Source organism: Symphalangus syndactylus, chromosome 11, assembly GCF_028878055.3.
Source record: "Symphalangus syndactylus isolate Jambi chromosome 11, NHGRI_mSymSyn1-v2.1_pri, whole genome shotgun sequence".
NCBI classification, from domain to species: Eukaryota; Metazoa; Chordata; class Mammalia; order Primates; family Hylobatidae; genus Symphalangus; species Symphalangus syndactylus.
The window spans coordinates 34,617,979-34,634,158 of record NC_072433.2 but is presented as its reverse complement, the minus strand read 5'-3'; the positions used below and the strand labels follow the sequence as shown (position 1 = coordinate 34,634,158).

At 37.8% G+C, this 16,180-nt stretch overlaps 1 long non-coding RNA gene across 2 annotated transcripts in view; it reads left to right on the top strand.

Moving 5' to 3' along the window:
• Window positions 1-15,977, top strand: part of LOC134731709 (uncharacterized) — a 229,820-nt gene extending 213,843 nt beyond the window's left edge. For both annotated transcript variants that reach the window (XR_010114184.1, XR_010114183.1), the window contains exon 2: window positions 15,914-15,977. This is a non-coding gene — a long non-coding RNA (uncharacterized lncRNA). The remainder of the gene's footprint in view (window positions 1-15,913) is intronic.
• The last annotated feature ends 203 nt before the right edge of the window (window positions 15,978-16,180 follow it).

Sequence of the window (16,180 nt, the reverse complement as noted above, 5' to 3'; positions counted from 1 at the left end):
GAAGCACAACTGTAGAGAGACTGTGAAATTATATCTGGTTTGATATCACTGCTGACATTTTGTGTTTTGATGCCTTGGACAGAAACAACACAGGATCCTAAATCAAGTAATGTATGTGTACACATCGTTGTACACACATTGAAAAATAAAAGTATAATCGATATCAATGGGTATTTTATTTCTAGATATTTATTAAGCATCTGTTTTTGTCCAGGTACTCTGTTAGATGCCAGGAATGCAGGGGGAAACAAAATAGATTTGGCTTCTGTGCTCAAGGGTCTTGCCATCCAGTGATATTTATAGGGAAAAACTAATTCTTAGGAGACTTTACAAGACAAGTGCTTTCATATTCATTATTTCATGCGATCCTAAAAATAATGTAGAGATGTCAGTATTATAAACAATAGTAGCCTATAAATAAGGAAAGTAATGCCTAGACAACTTAAGTGATTTGCCAAAGACTGCACTGCTGGCATGTAACTGAGCTAACACGAAATACTTCTTATGGATTTCATTTTTTTCATTCAACAAATATTTATTGACATCTATGTGCTCCGCACTGTGCTATGTACTGAGTATTCACAGGTGTTTGGTATCTGAGGCCCTTATATCTCAGCTCTATCAACTATTAGCTATGTGATCTCAGGGCTGCATTAAGGCCTGGGGCAAGGGTGTGTTAGAGGCTTTATCTGCCAAAGCAGAGCTCACTTTGGGGAATGACTTTGCATGTTGCTCAGTCCATGTGGAATGCTTTTTTTTCTCTTTTTCACCTGGCAAATTCTCTATTCTTCAGATTCCAATTCATGATACTCAACATAGCCTTCTCTGTCCTCAATTTGCCTCTACAAACTTCTGCTTTGTGGTACATATCATCATTATGATCAAATCCTTATTTATGTGGATATTTGCGGGATATAAAAATTTCTAATTAGACTGGACATTCCAACAGGGGGAGGACTGGGGCTACTTTAGTTGACCATGTTTTATTTGACATGTAGCAAAGTTTCTGGCACTCAAGTATTTGTTTGAATGAACAAATGCATGACTTCTAAAAGTACCCCAAATACAGTTTAGAATAGTTATTTATTTTATTTCTTGAGATAGGGTCTCACTGTGTCACACAGGATGGAGTGCAGTGATGTGATCAGGGCTTACTGCAGCCTCGACCTCCCAGGCTCAGTTGATCCTCCTACTTCAGCCAAGTAGCTGGGACTACAATTGTGCACCACCATGCCTGGCTAATTTTTGTATTTTTTGTAGAGACGGGTTCTGCCATGTTGCCCAGGTTGGTCTTGAACTCCTGGGTTCAAGCGATCCTCCTGCCTTGGCCTCCCAAAGTGCTGGGATTACAGGCATGAGCCACCACAGCCAGCCATAGAGTAGTTACATAATTTGGCATTGTAATAGGCTTTCTTAAGTCCATTTTTCAGAAGAGGAAAACTAGACTCACAGAACTTCACAGAGTTCCCTGGGGTCACACAGCTCACAGCTGGCTAAGCTGGGTTTAGAACCCAGGTCAACACAGCACTCAAGCCAGTGTTCCTAACAACCAAAACAAAGGTTTATTGTGTCCTCAAGGAAAGCATTTTGCTCCAAGCAACATTTTTTCTTTGTGTGCCACAAGCAACTTGCGTGGACCTAGACTGACTTTTTCACAGATCCCTAGCTTCATCTCCAGCTTTATATTTTCTTTCCTCCTATTTTCAGCTAAAATCCCAAGCAGCACACAGCAGGAATTGACCAGAAAGGAGAGCTGGCAGGGGAAGAATCTGTAATTAAGCAAACAAGCAACAGCAGACAGTATCCACGGGCAGCACCACCTGGACTGTCCTTCCAGCCAATGCAAATGTGACCTTCCAGAGGCCTGGGCAGGAGGGTGTTAGAGGGTTTAGCTGCCACAGCAGAAATCACTTGGGGGAGAAGTGAGGAGCGCTGGAGAGAGATGACTTTGTTACATGGACCGTTGTTCCCTGGGTAGAGACTGTAGGCCTGGTCTTCAAAGGCTTGCTGCTGTTTTGTGTGTTCAGAAGCAATTTAGAAAATGCTGTCATGTCAACTTTATTTCCTTGCTCTCTAGGGGTAACTCAGTGGTTGCCCAAAAATAATCCCCTATGAGGCTGAAAGTTACTGTAGGGTGTTCACTTCACTGGGCTTAACTTCAAATGTACAGGAGCCAGAATTTTTAATGAACTTTATTTTATAAAGCCTATTGATTTTTTTCTAATTATAAAAGAAATGCACACTCATGCTAAAAAAACCTTGAAATTTTAGACAAGTATCAAGCAAATAAAAAATCATCTGTAATGCAGATCTTGTCTTATAATCACTGTATAATTTACTCTGAGTTTCTGAAGAAATATGCTCCAGTCTCTCTATGTTTATATTAAAATGTATTTTCTTTTTTTTTTTTTTTTTGAGACGGAGTCTCGCTCTGTCACCCAGGCTGGAGTGCAGTGGCGCGATCTCGGCTCACTGCAAGCTCCGCCTCCTGGGTTCACGCCATTCTCCTGCCTCAGCCTCTCCGAGTAGCTGGGACTACAGGCGCCCACCACCATGCCCGGCTAATTTTTTGTATTTTTAGTAGAGACGGGGTTTCACCGTGGTCTCAGTCTCCTGACCTCGTGATCTGCCCGCCTCAGCCTCCCCAAGTGCTGGGATTACAAGCGTGAGCCACCGCACCCGGCCACTAAAATGTATTTTCTTTAGGGGCGTGAGTATTTGAAGCATTAGGCATCTTGTGAGGTATCAGCACCCTAAAACTAACACATTGTTGCTTTTTGTCTTTTTTTAATGCCAATACATAAAGCAACATTTTGGTGAATTCTAAGTGCTGTGAATACTCTTCCCACAGTTCATGAGTTCCTAAGACAGGGTTTCAGATTTACTTGATTTTTTATTTTGTTTTATTTTTGAGACAAGTTCTCATTCTGTTGCCCAGGTTGGAGTGCAATGGCACAATTGTGGCTCACTGCAGCCTCAACCTCCCAGGTTCAATCGATCTTCCCACCTCAGCCTCCCATGTAGCTGGGATTACAAGTGCGTACTACTGTGCCCAGCTAATTTTAAATTTTTTTGGACAGGCAGCGTCTTGCTTTGTTGCCCAGGTTGCTCTCAAACTCCTGGACTCAAGCAGTACTCCTGCCCTAGCCTCCCAAAGTACTAGGATTACAGGCGGGAGCCACTACACTCAGCCAGATTTACTTGGATTTTGCTCTCTCCTGGACTTACCAAATCCTTTCTAGGCCTTAGTCCATAGTTACACCCCTCAAATAACTGTAAAACCAACTCTCTATAAGAATGATATTTACCAGGAGGCAAGATCTACTGCTGAACCTGCAAATGCTCAGAAAAGAATGACACAGTCAAAGAAAGAGCTGATGAATGAGTGAATAGATGCATGGAAATAAATTCTGTTGGGGCCTTTAGAAGCTGTACCTTAACTTTAATTTTTTTTTTCACAATTTACTAAATGGGTATGGAGTGCTTTCATAGTGGTTCTCAACTTAGGTGGGGGCTGATTTGCCTCTCAGGGGACCTTTTGACATTGGACATTTTTGATGTCACAACTAGGGGGTGGATGTGCCCTTTATCTAGTGAGTAAAGGCCAGGGATGTGATTAAACATTCTGCAATACATGGGGCATCCCCCTACAACAAAGAATTATCAAACTGCCGATTACTAACATGTTAATAGAGGCTAGGCTGAGAAACCCTGGTGTAGCACAAAGGTGGGTACATTTCATTGATTTTGTAGGGAAGAGTAGGGAGCTAGAAGACTATCACACTGAGCAGAGTGGATACCTACAGGTCAAAAACGAAGGACTCCTGTGCAGATAAATAGGATCATAAAAGTGATGATAAAACAATGCCATCTCTTCTATTAAGAAAAGAAATAATCTTTTTTTCTTGGCACAGATGGTCTTAGGCCTGTAAATCTGCCATTCTTTTGGTAATCACATGAAGAAAAGGGATGATTTAAAGCAGTTATAAGGTTTATCTTGCAGAAGGAAAGTGTGGGTGTGTGAAGAAGAATAGTAAACATAAATTCTGTTTTACATCTGAGAAGCAAAGCCATTTAGAGTATTACACAGCTTCCATCTGAGCTATGGCTGAAAGGGAGGTGTAAGATATGGTCAGTGATTTTAAATGATTGATGAGGATTTCTGTAAAAGGAATACAAAGGCCTGGGTAAAGCCAGGACTTTCTGATGTGCCATAATAGAATTTTATACTGTTTTTCCCACAGTCAAATAAAGTTCAGTAGTACAGATAAATTGTTACCTTGTATTAGTACTTTCTAGGCTGCCTGTCAGAATGTTTTATTCAAAGAGACAGATTTATATTTCACAAGGAAATGAATCTTAAAGCTCTTATAGTTAATAATTTTTCATCTAGAGAAAAGCCAGATTCAGCCATTCCACCCAGAGATTGGAAGATTAGTCCGGAATGAGCTCAGTACATGAAATACCTTTTTTTTGATATTTAAATCGGGAATCATATCTTAATGTCGTGAAAGAGAGCACAGAAAAATGACTGTTTTTTTATTACATAAAAATTTTACTTATGTCTTTCTTTAGTTTTTATATGGCCCTGAAATCAGATGATTGAGAGTATGCCTAATAATTCATGTTGCCCAAGCATTTACCTATTGATACAACATACTTTGTCAGGAAATATTTACAGGGTATCCAATCAAAGTCATTTCTAGGGAGAACAACTCATAAACAGGAAGAAATAATATACTATTTTCCTGAAACAACCTTTTTCTTCCTTTTCTCTTTCTCTTCATTAGTCAATTCTTTTATTTCTACAACTGGTATGAGGCACCTACTGTTTTCTGGTACTGAGCTGTTAATAGAGTCAGAGAAGAAACAAAAATCATTCTGGTTCCTGGTGCCGTGCACTGTCCAGGGTGCTGAATGGATGGCGTCAGCAAGCTCAGGTGGAATGATTTGTGTATAGAGAAGAATGATTTATCGGAAAAAACCAACGAAACAAACAAAAACTGGATTAGAAACTGTGGACCCTTGTTTTTATCCAGTGTCATGGCTCATCACCTCTGTGGCTTTGACTAAATTATTTAAACATTCCTATATAATTATTTTCCAAATGGAAAGTTAAAGTCCTACCGAAGTGAGATTCATTGTTTGATAAAAGGGTAGGCTCTGATAAACACTTAATGCAATTCACTTTAATAAGAATTCATAGAGCAACTACATTGAACTAAGCACACATGGGATGGAAGTTAGAACTGAGATACAATAAGGAATGAGTCCTTGCCATCGGAGAATTAGCAACTAGAAAAATAAATATATGAACTCATATTTGACTGTCAAGCTAAAAGAAACATGTTCTCACAACACGTGATGTAACAGAAGAAAACTGTATATCCAGTTTGCTAGTGAACATATGTATTCTCATGTGTTCTTTGCACATATACAGAGGCTAAGCTATTTAGATGACCCTGAGTGGAATATCTCCCACTTGTCTTCTCAGATCCACGTCCTACCCTTTTCTTCTTTGTCTTGTGCCATGAGAGGCTGACCTGTATAGGCTACATCCATGGGAAGAAGGAGAGTGGGGGCCGGGCGAGGTGGCTCACGCTTATAATCCCAGCACTTTGGGAGGCCGAGGCGGGCAGATCACGAGGTCAGGAGATGGAGACCACGGTGAAACCCCGTCTCTACTAAAAATACAAAAAAATTAGCCGGGCGTGGTGGCGGGCGCCTGTAGTCCCAGATGCTCGGAGAGACTGAGGCGGGAGAATGGCGTGAACCCGGGAGGCGGAGCTTGCAGTGAGCCGAGATTGCGCCACTGCACTCCAGCCTGGGCGACAGAAGGAGAGTGGGGAGTGAGGTCTGGGTATTTAATCCCTTAGATGCTCACTGCAACTTGCTGCAGGCTTGCTCTGTCTTTCGGCTGAAGTTTTCAGCGGCCACAGGATGGACCTCTGCACACAGTCCTGCCCAATTTGAGCAAACTGTTCTCTCCTCTTACTCCATCAGCCCTAGGCATGGAAATAGAGCATCAGGGTACTGTAATATCTTCCATGAGTCCTACTGTAACACCTTCCAAGGGTTTTATGCCCTCTTTCTCATGTTTTGAAAGAGGCCCTTTATTAAACTCTCCTCAAATCATCCTAATTTCAAAGTGCCACATGTTTTCAGGTGGGATCCCTCTTTTATAGACTTCATATCACCTTATAGTAGTACCACGTTACCATTTATTGGACACTTGCTATATACTGGCCAATAAAAGTGTTATGCAAATGTTCTCTTCTAATATTTTAATAAGAAATAAAGAGTCACCAACTTTATTGGACACCTGCTATATACTGGCCAATAAAAGTGCTATGCAAATTTTCTCTTTTAATATTCTAATAAGAAATAGAGAGTCACTAACTTTCTTTTTACCTACCTGGAATCAAAGAACAAAATATGGCCATTAAAAGAGGCCATTTGGGGCTAGGCACAGTGGCTCAGGCCTGTGATTACAGCACTTTGAGAGGCAGAGGCGGGCAGATCAGTTGAGGCCAGGAGTTTGAGGGAAATAATAATTTCCTTATTAGCGTCTATGTAATTTTACCAAGATCATCAAAGTCCTTAGTAAATTTCTGCTTACAATAGAAATGATATCGCATCGTAAGTCCCCAAATTCTAGAGCAATGGAGAGTGAGGTTTGGGAGGTAGGCAGGCACCTCATTATGCTAAAGGCGATGATAATAACCTTGTATAATGATAACACTTATAATGATGATGATGATAGAGATTTTAAAACTTCAAATTTATAGAGTATGTGCTGAGCTAAAGTGTTTTACATAGTTCATCTTTAATCTTCACAGCAAACCTATGATATAGGTGGTATTGCTATTCCCATTTTTTATATGGGGTTCCATAAACTCCATTTTGTACTTTTGCTTATGTCACCCTGTCCCACATCTTTCCACTACTCAATTTAAGTCCTACTCTTATCCAGTTCCAAATGAATTTCTGTCAGTCTTTCCTGGAAGCTTTCTTCCAGTCCCTGGATATAACCTCCTTTAGGCTTCAATGAGTGTGTTAGAAAGGTCTTCCTGATATGTGGATTGATCAGGAAACAAATTGAAATATCATCTTAGGGACATGTGCATAATATGAAGCAGTATAGGACATTGTTTGAGGGTACTAGTTTAGAATGGGACTTTTTGGTTAATCTTGGGCAGCTTGCTTAATTCTTCTGTGCCACAGTTTTCTAATATACAAAATAAATGTTGTAATAGAGCTATAGCAGAAGGCCGAAGCAAAAATTAAACTAATAAATGCATGTAAATTGCTAAGATTAGAACATTGCCTTGATTTAGTAAATGCTTAATTAATATTAGCCCTATTATTGTTGTTATTATTTGTCCTTTTCTTCCCAGCTAATAGAATTCGAAAAGCTATGTTAAATAAAATAAAAATATCTACCTAAAGACATTGGGAAAAAATAGCACATATATCTGTCAATAAGACTGTGGGTGGGAAAAGTGGAGAATGTGTGCTTAAGACTTAAAATATCTTCTGTGTCACTGAGGAAACGGGTCACTGACCTTTTCCAACTTAATAAAATTATTGCTTCATCTCCTGTTGTCCATATGGTCTTGGATAAATAATTTAAACTCACAGAATGTAAGTTTCTTCATCAGTATAAAAGATAACCATGAGTTAGTAAATCTAGGCCTTGTATTAGGTAATGTTTTTCATTTGTTTGTAAGATACAAAAGCAGCTGGATATCTGGAGCCCAAAGGGAATTTGCGTTACAGAAAACTTTGCATTTTAGGAAGGAGCCTGCAGCCCGAAGAGTTCTTGAACATCAAAAGCAGAAATTATGGGGTATCCCTTTAAGGCATCATGGTAAAAATGTCTCAGCTACAATTATTTCTGTCTCTGAGTCTCCAATAAAGTGTTATACACCAGTAGGGAAGACTGATCTAGCTGCAGATCCTTGTGCTTAGTGGCAGAGTCTTTTGTTTTAGCCCCAAAGAATACTAGAATTGGGAAAAGTCAGAACCCAAAGGTCAGGTTTATGAATAGATCTAATGCCTGACTCAGTTATAAATCTAGCATTCCTCTTTTATTGCTTTATGACCTTCAGCAAGTCACTTTTCCCTCTCCAGGGACCTCTGGGAGAAGGATGAATGCAACCAGATTAACTTTACATTTACTCCCAGCTATGACTTATTTTTAAAATATGGCCTGTAGCTTTGCTCTTGCTGGCCTGTAGGTTTGCTCTTTGCTAGATCACACATATTCTAGTTTTAACATCTTTCTCTCTGCTTCAACAGTGATTTATGCCTAAATCTTCTGATGTCATTTTATTTGACTACTGAAAACACAACTAAAATAGCTACAATGGCTGCAGTTTAAAAATAAAAATTAAACATTACTGTATACACAAGTGGTGAGGTGATTAACTAGATGACAATCATGACTGTGTATACAGAATGAAAAAAAATACATTCCAGGAATTAATAAGGGAATGAATGAGCCTTGGCAGGTGCCACTGTCGTCTCAAGGGAAGAAAAAGCTATCATTTGTAAAGGAGGAGTTGATAGTTGAGAAAGTCAATATTGTGGGGGTTACATTTTTTAAATCAACTGTGCTTAAATGGCTTTTTCCAAACTCTATCCTAAAAGTTAGGCCATCAGAATGCAGATTGTAGTGTATCTTTAGCCCTCGACATTTGTTGAAAGTTAATGTGATAGTGAATTGAATAATGTGGAAACGCCTGCTTGTAAAACCGTGGTTAAGTATATGACTTGGTTAATGCAATGTCTTCAAGAGAAGTCTGAGTCAATCACTGCATTAATTAAAGAAGATAACAATGAAAGCCTCAGTTTCATTTGCTTTCAACATTTACTAAACAATTAATTACTTGCCAGAACTTGCCCCGTGATAACAGTGACTCCACTTTATTCGTTATCACTTTCCCTGAGTCAACCACACTGTTTGGCACCCCCATGAAAAGCACTTTCTTTCCTTTCCTTTTGGAGCCTTCCATTGTAGTATCTTTCTCCTTTTCCTTTCCTCCCGTCCTCTTGGTTCTTATAATCTCCCACATCTTCATCACATTCATTTCTTCTTTAGATGGATTTATATAGATTTATAGCCTCCTAATAAAAATTAAAGAAGAGGTGGAGATTTACATGACGAGTCAAAGTATTTGAGTTTTTTTTTCCCTTTTTTTTTAAAAAAAGATAATAGCTAGAAAATATAGAACACCTATTTTTTTTTTTCCCAAAGCGGTACCTGCGTTAAGTCTGGCTCTGAATGTGCTCATTCCTCCTGCACTTTTTTGATTAAACTTGTGATGTGTTTATGTCTCATTTTATCTGTGCCTTCATCTGCAGACATTCTCATGCCCCTTTGAAGCCAGATGGGGCATAAATCTTAAATAAATAAATAAGTAAAAAATATGATAAAAGATACTCGGGTGAGCTTATACCATAAAAATGAATTCCATAAGCATATAAATATATATGTGAATTCTGAAATAAAATACCATCTGCTTTTATAGAAAAAATATCACGTTAATTTTATATCACAACATGTTATCCTGTGGAAATTCAATCCAGCAATATAAATAATGAAAATATCTAAATATGTGGAGCTGAAATGATCTTCTTGCTTCTGCCAAATTAAAAGAATTTTTTTTTTTTTTTTTTTTTGCAATAATGTCACTTCACTGAGTTAGATTTTAAAGTCTGGAACTGGCAGATTTCCCCAGAGTTGCATCAGATATCAGAATCAAGGGTTATTAACATTACAAAGAGCACCACTGTCCTACAATGTCCCGTTTATCATTTTGAGCAGCTGCCTCAAGGCAACACATTTAACCTTGGGAAATGTGATAGAAATTCTGGGTAGTCAAAACCTGCCAGTAGATTCCCTCAACTGGGATGTACTGTAAAGCTTTATTTAGCTGCAACACAGGAGGATGAAACCTTTATCATTTGATGTTTATCATTTTCATTCATTGCTTCTAAATCCCCTGTATACTGTTACTGTTACTTATAAACAGCAATATTCCGTTTGCTGGTAGGACATGGTTTCCTCTACTGAGAATGCCACTACAAAGAAAGGTCTCCACGAAGGGTGTGCTAAATAATTAAACATAGATGCCCAGATTATTTTCTTCAAGGTATTTTAGAGCTAGGGGCAAAATTTGACTTTCTTTTTCTGTTTTTCAAGAAAGTGGTCTATTTTCCGTTTTGGCTGAAAAAAGCTGCTGCTTTCGTGGCTACTTGTTTAAGATTAGAAATCAATTAGAAAGAGAGCTGGTGACTGAGTAGTGAATGGGTGTGCTTAAAAATGACTGGTGGCATTTACCATTGACAAAAGCAAAGTTGGTAAGATTTCTCAAGAGATTTAAGACTTTTTATACATGTGATCCAGTAATTTCAGTTCTGGGAATCTATCTTATGAGGATTCTATTAATTCTGAAGACTGTGGGCTACTGTTTTTTGCTAGATACTAATCTCTTTTAATTCTTAAAACAACCCTATAAATTCAACATTATCAATGAGGAAACTGAAACACAGAGAGTTTTAGCAGCTTTCTAAGATCCCACAGATAGGAAATAGTAAAGTCAGGTCTTTAAACCAGGAAATCAAACATCAGTGTTTGAGCATATAAACACTAAACCTCAACACTTTGTGCAAAATTTATCTCCTAAATTATATGTTACTATTATATTTCTGAATATCTAAAAGTTGAAAGGAATTAAAGGGAATGATTATGTTAATTACATTACATCAAATGTTATAAACTAAGTTTTTATATTGACAGCTTTTAAAACATAATCCTGAATGTTAATGTGGAATAAATGTTAATGCAAAATAAAAACACATTTATTTAAGCTATGAATAGCAAAAAGACAGAAAAAGCACCAAAATGCCAATAATGATTGTATTTAAGTTGTGCAAATACATTAGAATATTTATCTCTATTCTACCTTTTTTTCTGTTTTCTAATTATCTCTAATAAGTATATTATTGTAGAAATAATAAATACATTTATTTTGAAGTTGGACATTTAAAAAATATCTGTCAAGGACACTGGAAACATGTTTTTAACTTTTTAAAGTTAAAAATCTTCTACTTTCTTTTATAGGTCACTCTATAATCAGAAAAATAGAGAAAATATTGACTTTCATCCTCAGTTTTAGTTGGTATATGAAGACTTATAGGACTTTCTGATACCAAGGTCAATGTACTAATCTATCTGAAAACTTAAAGAGAGAACAAATTTTGCCTCAGGTCACAAAGAGGTTCAGATTTACAAAACTTTCAGATTATGTATATGTAGGGACATCTGGTGTTATACCTTATGCTAAATCTAGAATTTCAAAAATATTTTAAGATTTCCATTTTAAAGCCATGGCTATTTGTATCTGTGAACTACCTGCCTACTCGTATAGCTTCATTCAGGTATGATTGCTCATGTAAGAAAATTAAGAGAAAATGTATACTTGGCATGCTCTAGCATTTGCCCTATGAAACTGATCAAGCAACCTGATCAGTTAGCCAATTTACAGTATATTTTATTCCAGTTCCATTGAAAAACAACAACTATTACTACATTTTTCAAGCAGATGAAAACTCCTCACCTTGGGTGCCATATATCTGATCCCCAAATTTGTGAATAAACTTTGACTCTGTATGTCACCTGGGCCCCACATTACAGATTCCACTTTCTCCTTCCCATCTCTAATCTTATCTCTTACTTGTTTCTGGTATAGGAAGATTTATCCATTAAATGCTGATCTACATCTTTATTGGCTTTCTGACTATTTTTGTCCTTAAAATCCTATTGATGTAACATACCTCCACCTGAATCAGTTTATTTTCTCTCTTTTTTTTTTCAATCCAGAATCCTATGTTTCTTCCAGTATGGTTAATGTTTCTTATTATTTTGCTCACCAAATTAAAGCTTGGAAAAGCTCAAGTTGGTTCCTCTTTTTTACAGATCACTGCTATCCAATAAACCTGCAATGGTGGAAATGTTTTGTATTCACGCGGCCCAATATGGTAATCACCAGCCACATCTGGCTACTGAGTGCCTCGAATGTGGCTAGTGCAACTGAGAAGCTGAATTTTAAATTTCGTTTAATTTTACTTAATTTTAATTGAAGTAACCACTGTGGCTGCTGGCCACCATATCAGACAGTGCAGATTTAGTATATCCCTGTAGATTAATAAAATCCTAACCTATTGCTATGTTTGGAGAAAAACTGGAACACACTGAAACATTCATCTATTTTCACATTCCATTGATTGTCTCCCCTGTCTGTTATAACCTTTCCATTGTTTCTCCTTTCTTCTCTTCCATTGTTCCTCCGTCTTGCAACAGGAGCCTTTGACACATGGTCAGCAGTGTGCAGATAGAAGACCCTGAGACTATATGGAATAAATCGTAATTGTTTGCCCACAAAAACCAAGCGGAGAGAATTGACCATGGAGAAGGCTCAAGACTTTCCTCCTCTTTAATCAATTCTACCTTCTAAGAGGAAGATTTCTGTTCAAGGACAAAACAATATAAATTTGACAGGAGCATCCTCTAGGGTTTCTAATATTCATGAATCCAGACCAGCCAATACATTCTCTTCTTTGTGTAAGCTAGTTTAAAATTAGTTTCTATCAACTAAAAAGTTTTCCCTAATTCTAAAAGTTAGGATGAAGATCATTTGAATGATATATGTGAAATAGCATGGCACCGTGATTACATAAAAAGTATTTTTTCCCCCAGATTTCATCTGATACCATGCAGAATGAGACACTCTTTTAATGGACCGTTCACCTAGCACATTCATGGAAATCCTGTGATTCTCTGGCTTTAGAGCACAGAATTGTATCTTAGAGTCCATGATTGTTTCAGATGTTCTCCCCTCTGGTTCCCTTAAATACTCTGATAGGTGTGAGTTGTTTTTAGACCTTATTAAGTGTGTCATTGATATTTTCCCTTGGCTTGATGCCACATGATGGGCTACAAGGTCTGCTGCAGCTTGGCAGTTTCCATGCTGGGCACAGCTGCCAGCATCTCTTTGCCTTCATTTCAGAGAATCTGATGCAACTGGCAAGAGATCAGAAGGCAAGCCAGAGAATAATTGGGGTTTCTCTTTAGCAAAGGAGAAATGGAAAAATCATCTTCTAGACCTTTTCTCTGCCCCAGCTGTTTTTGGGCAGTTCCACCATTTCACTGATGAAATATCAGATTTTTTTCTTTATTTTTTTTTCCTATTCACATGCCCCAGCTCACAGTGGGGAAACAGAATTGTCCCATTTTTATTACATTACTTGCTGTTTTAGCACAACGCTGTGCTTGAAGTTATAGCACAAAGAGACAGCTGTTACACAGAAGGATATGCCCTGCCTGCTGGGAACAGACTCTCCAAATTCATCCCTGAGCCATGGATTGTGAATCAACGTATTAGTCTTTTCTAAAAGGCAAATGGAAGTGGAAGGACTGTCCTCTTCAGTTACTCCATTGACTAACGCTTGGCTCATTAATATGATTTGGAATCGGAAGTGAGAAAATCAAGAAAAGCTGAAACGTGTATACCCAAAGGCAAAGGGGAAGATACTGGAGGGTCACAAAAGGGAACAAAGAATGATACTATACCAGATGAAGAGAGAAGAAATGTAAAACTCTTTCAAGTTAGTAAAATAAAAAGAATTAGGATAGAGATATAAAATTTATAAGAGGCCAAAATGCCGTTGGGATGCTTGGTGAATGTTCAGTATGATAAATATTTAATACAAAGCCAAACAATCTAAATTGTCTTGTGAACATGTTCATATCTAAGTAAGGTCTAGAATATTGATGGTAGCAAGGCTATGTTCACCTTCCTATGGTAATGCTAAAAGTTTAATATAAATTCTACACCATGCAAAGTGATTTGCTAACATCATTGTATTTACTCAGCATGATGCTTTCATGAAATAGTTACTGTTAATTCTATTTTACATATGAATAAACTGAGACTAAAAGTAGATAAAAACTTCACCATACTCACAGGGAGTTGGATCTAAACTCATGGGTGTCTGAACCCAAGCCTATTACCTTATCTCTATACTGACACCACTGTGCAACGGCAACCGGTACTCATGAGCGATGAACGATGACCAGCCATCCAACATAGCTGATCCTCTTCAGCCAACAAGCTCTAAGTTCTTGACTTCATAATCCCTGACATGTTTCCTATCTCTCTTCTCTACTTTTTGTCTATGGGCTTCACCTTTTCTTTACCTCTTTGCTGCCAATGTCACTATTGTGTTACACAGAGATGGGAAAGGACTTGGGTATTTGGCGTCAGGGGAGAAATACTTTAAGGAATGGAGGGATTTGGGTGGGGTTAGAAAAATTGGCATAAACTTGATTTATTTGATAGTGTTGAGAAAACCAAACTAGTTGAAGTGAGTAAATAATGATAATTTTTTAGAAAGTTATTTTAAGTAACAAATTCTTTTCCTTGGTTTGTTTGCTGTAAATACATACCAGTTATTTTTTAAGGCTTTAATCATTATCCAGAAATTTAAAATAATATTATTATGTCATCTAAAATTATTTTTCCTAAAAAATTTCAAGTTTCTATTATGAAAATCAAGATATATCATGTTATTCTTAAGTGTTAGAGCAGTACTGCTAAAAGCAGTTTGGGAAAAAGTGGCCTAAGATGATTTCTTCCCTTATTGTGATTGGATCTTTTTTTGTTTTGTTTTGTAGAAGACAAGTTAAATTCTTTTATTTCAGATACAAAGCATTAATTCTTCCCTACTTTTGTTTCTCCATCTCTGTAGGAGTAAATGTTGGTAACTTCCAGAGTGTATTTGATTTCAAATGAATATCCTAAGGCTTTGGAAATGAAATTAAAAAGGACTTTTGTGGGCAAAAGATCCCCTCCGTAGTTTTTTTTTTTTTCTATTGAGGTAAAATTTACATAACACAAGATTCACCATTTTAATAATTTTAAAGTGTACAATTCATTCACTTTTAGTACATTCACAATGCTGTGCAACCATCACCACTACCTAATTCCAGAACATTTTCATCACTCCATAAAGAAACCCCATACTCATTAAGCAGCCATTCCTTATTCCGCCTTTTCCTCCAGGCCCTGCAGATCACCAGTTGGTATAATTTGCCCTGAACCCCCATCTGGTTTTTCTGTGCTCACATAAGCTTTTCCATAGGTTGAGCGATTTTCATGACTGCTTTGTCCTTGCCAGGACACTATCCCAAATCATATCCTTGACCTTCTTGGGTTGATCACTCCCATCTTTTAGAGTTTGCTGGACTTGTAATAAGCAAGTTTGTTTCATTCAGTTGTGTTTTGTATGTTTACTACAGTGAACGGGACTTTGCTATGGTTGAGATAGCTGAGAAGGGGATACCCAAATCATCTGGTTCTTGCCTATGAGGAGGTGATAGTGAGAGATAGGAACATTTAAATAAACTATAACAGTATATCATAGTGAAGGACCATAACACATGAAGAGTTAGGAGTCATGAATAATCAGAGCATGATCTTTATAGAGGGTAGTCTGGCATCATTGTGGCTTAGTATCATTCCTTCGTATACACCAAGTCAGAGAGAAAAAGCAAAGCTGAGGCCAGGCGCGGTGGCTCACGCCTGTAATCCCAGCACTTTGGGAGGCCGAGGCAGGTGGATCACTTGAGGTCAGGAGTTTGAGACCAGCCTGAACAACATGGAGAAACCCCGTCTCTACTAAAAAAAAATACAAAATTAGCCGGGCTTGGTGGTGCATGCCTGTAATCCCAGCTACTCGGGAGGCTGAGGCAGGAGAATCGCTTCAACCCGGAAGGCGAAGGTTGCAGTGAGCCGAGATTGCACCATTGCCCTCCAGCCTGGGCAACAAGAGCGAAACTCTGTCTCAGCAAAAAAAAAAAAAAAAAAAAAAAAAAAAAAAAAAAAAAAAAAAAAAAAAAAAAAAAAAGCAAAGCTGAAGGCAGGCCGTGATGTTCACTGAGGACCACCTTTGTACTTGTTCCCCTGCCCTGTGATTGACTGCTTTCTTCCTTTCTCTGCAATCACTGGCTTTATAGTCCAGCTTTTGATAATTTTTTATGACTTTTCTTGTTTTGCAAACTATTATACGTGAAATGTATTCCTTCGCTTATACATTAAAATAACAAAACAGGAGA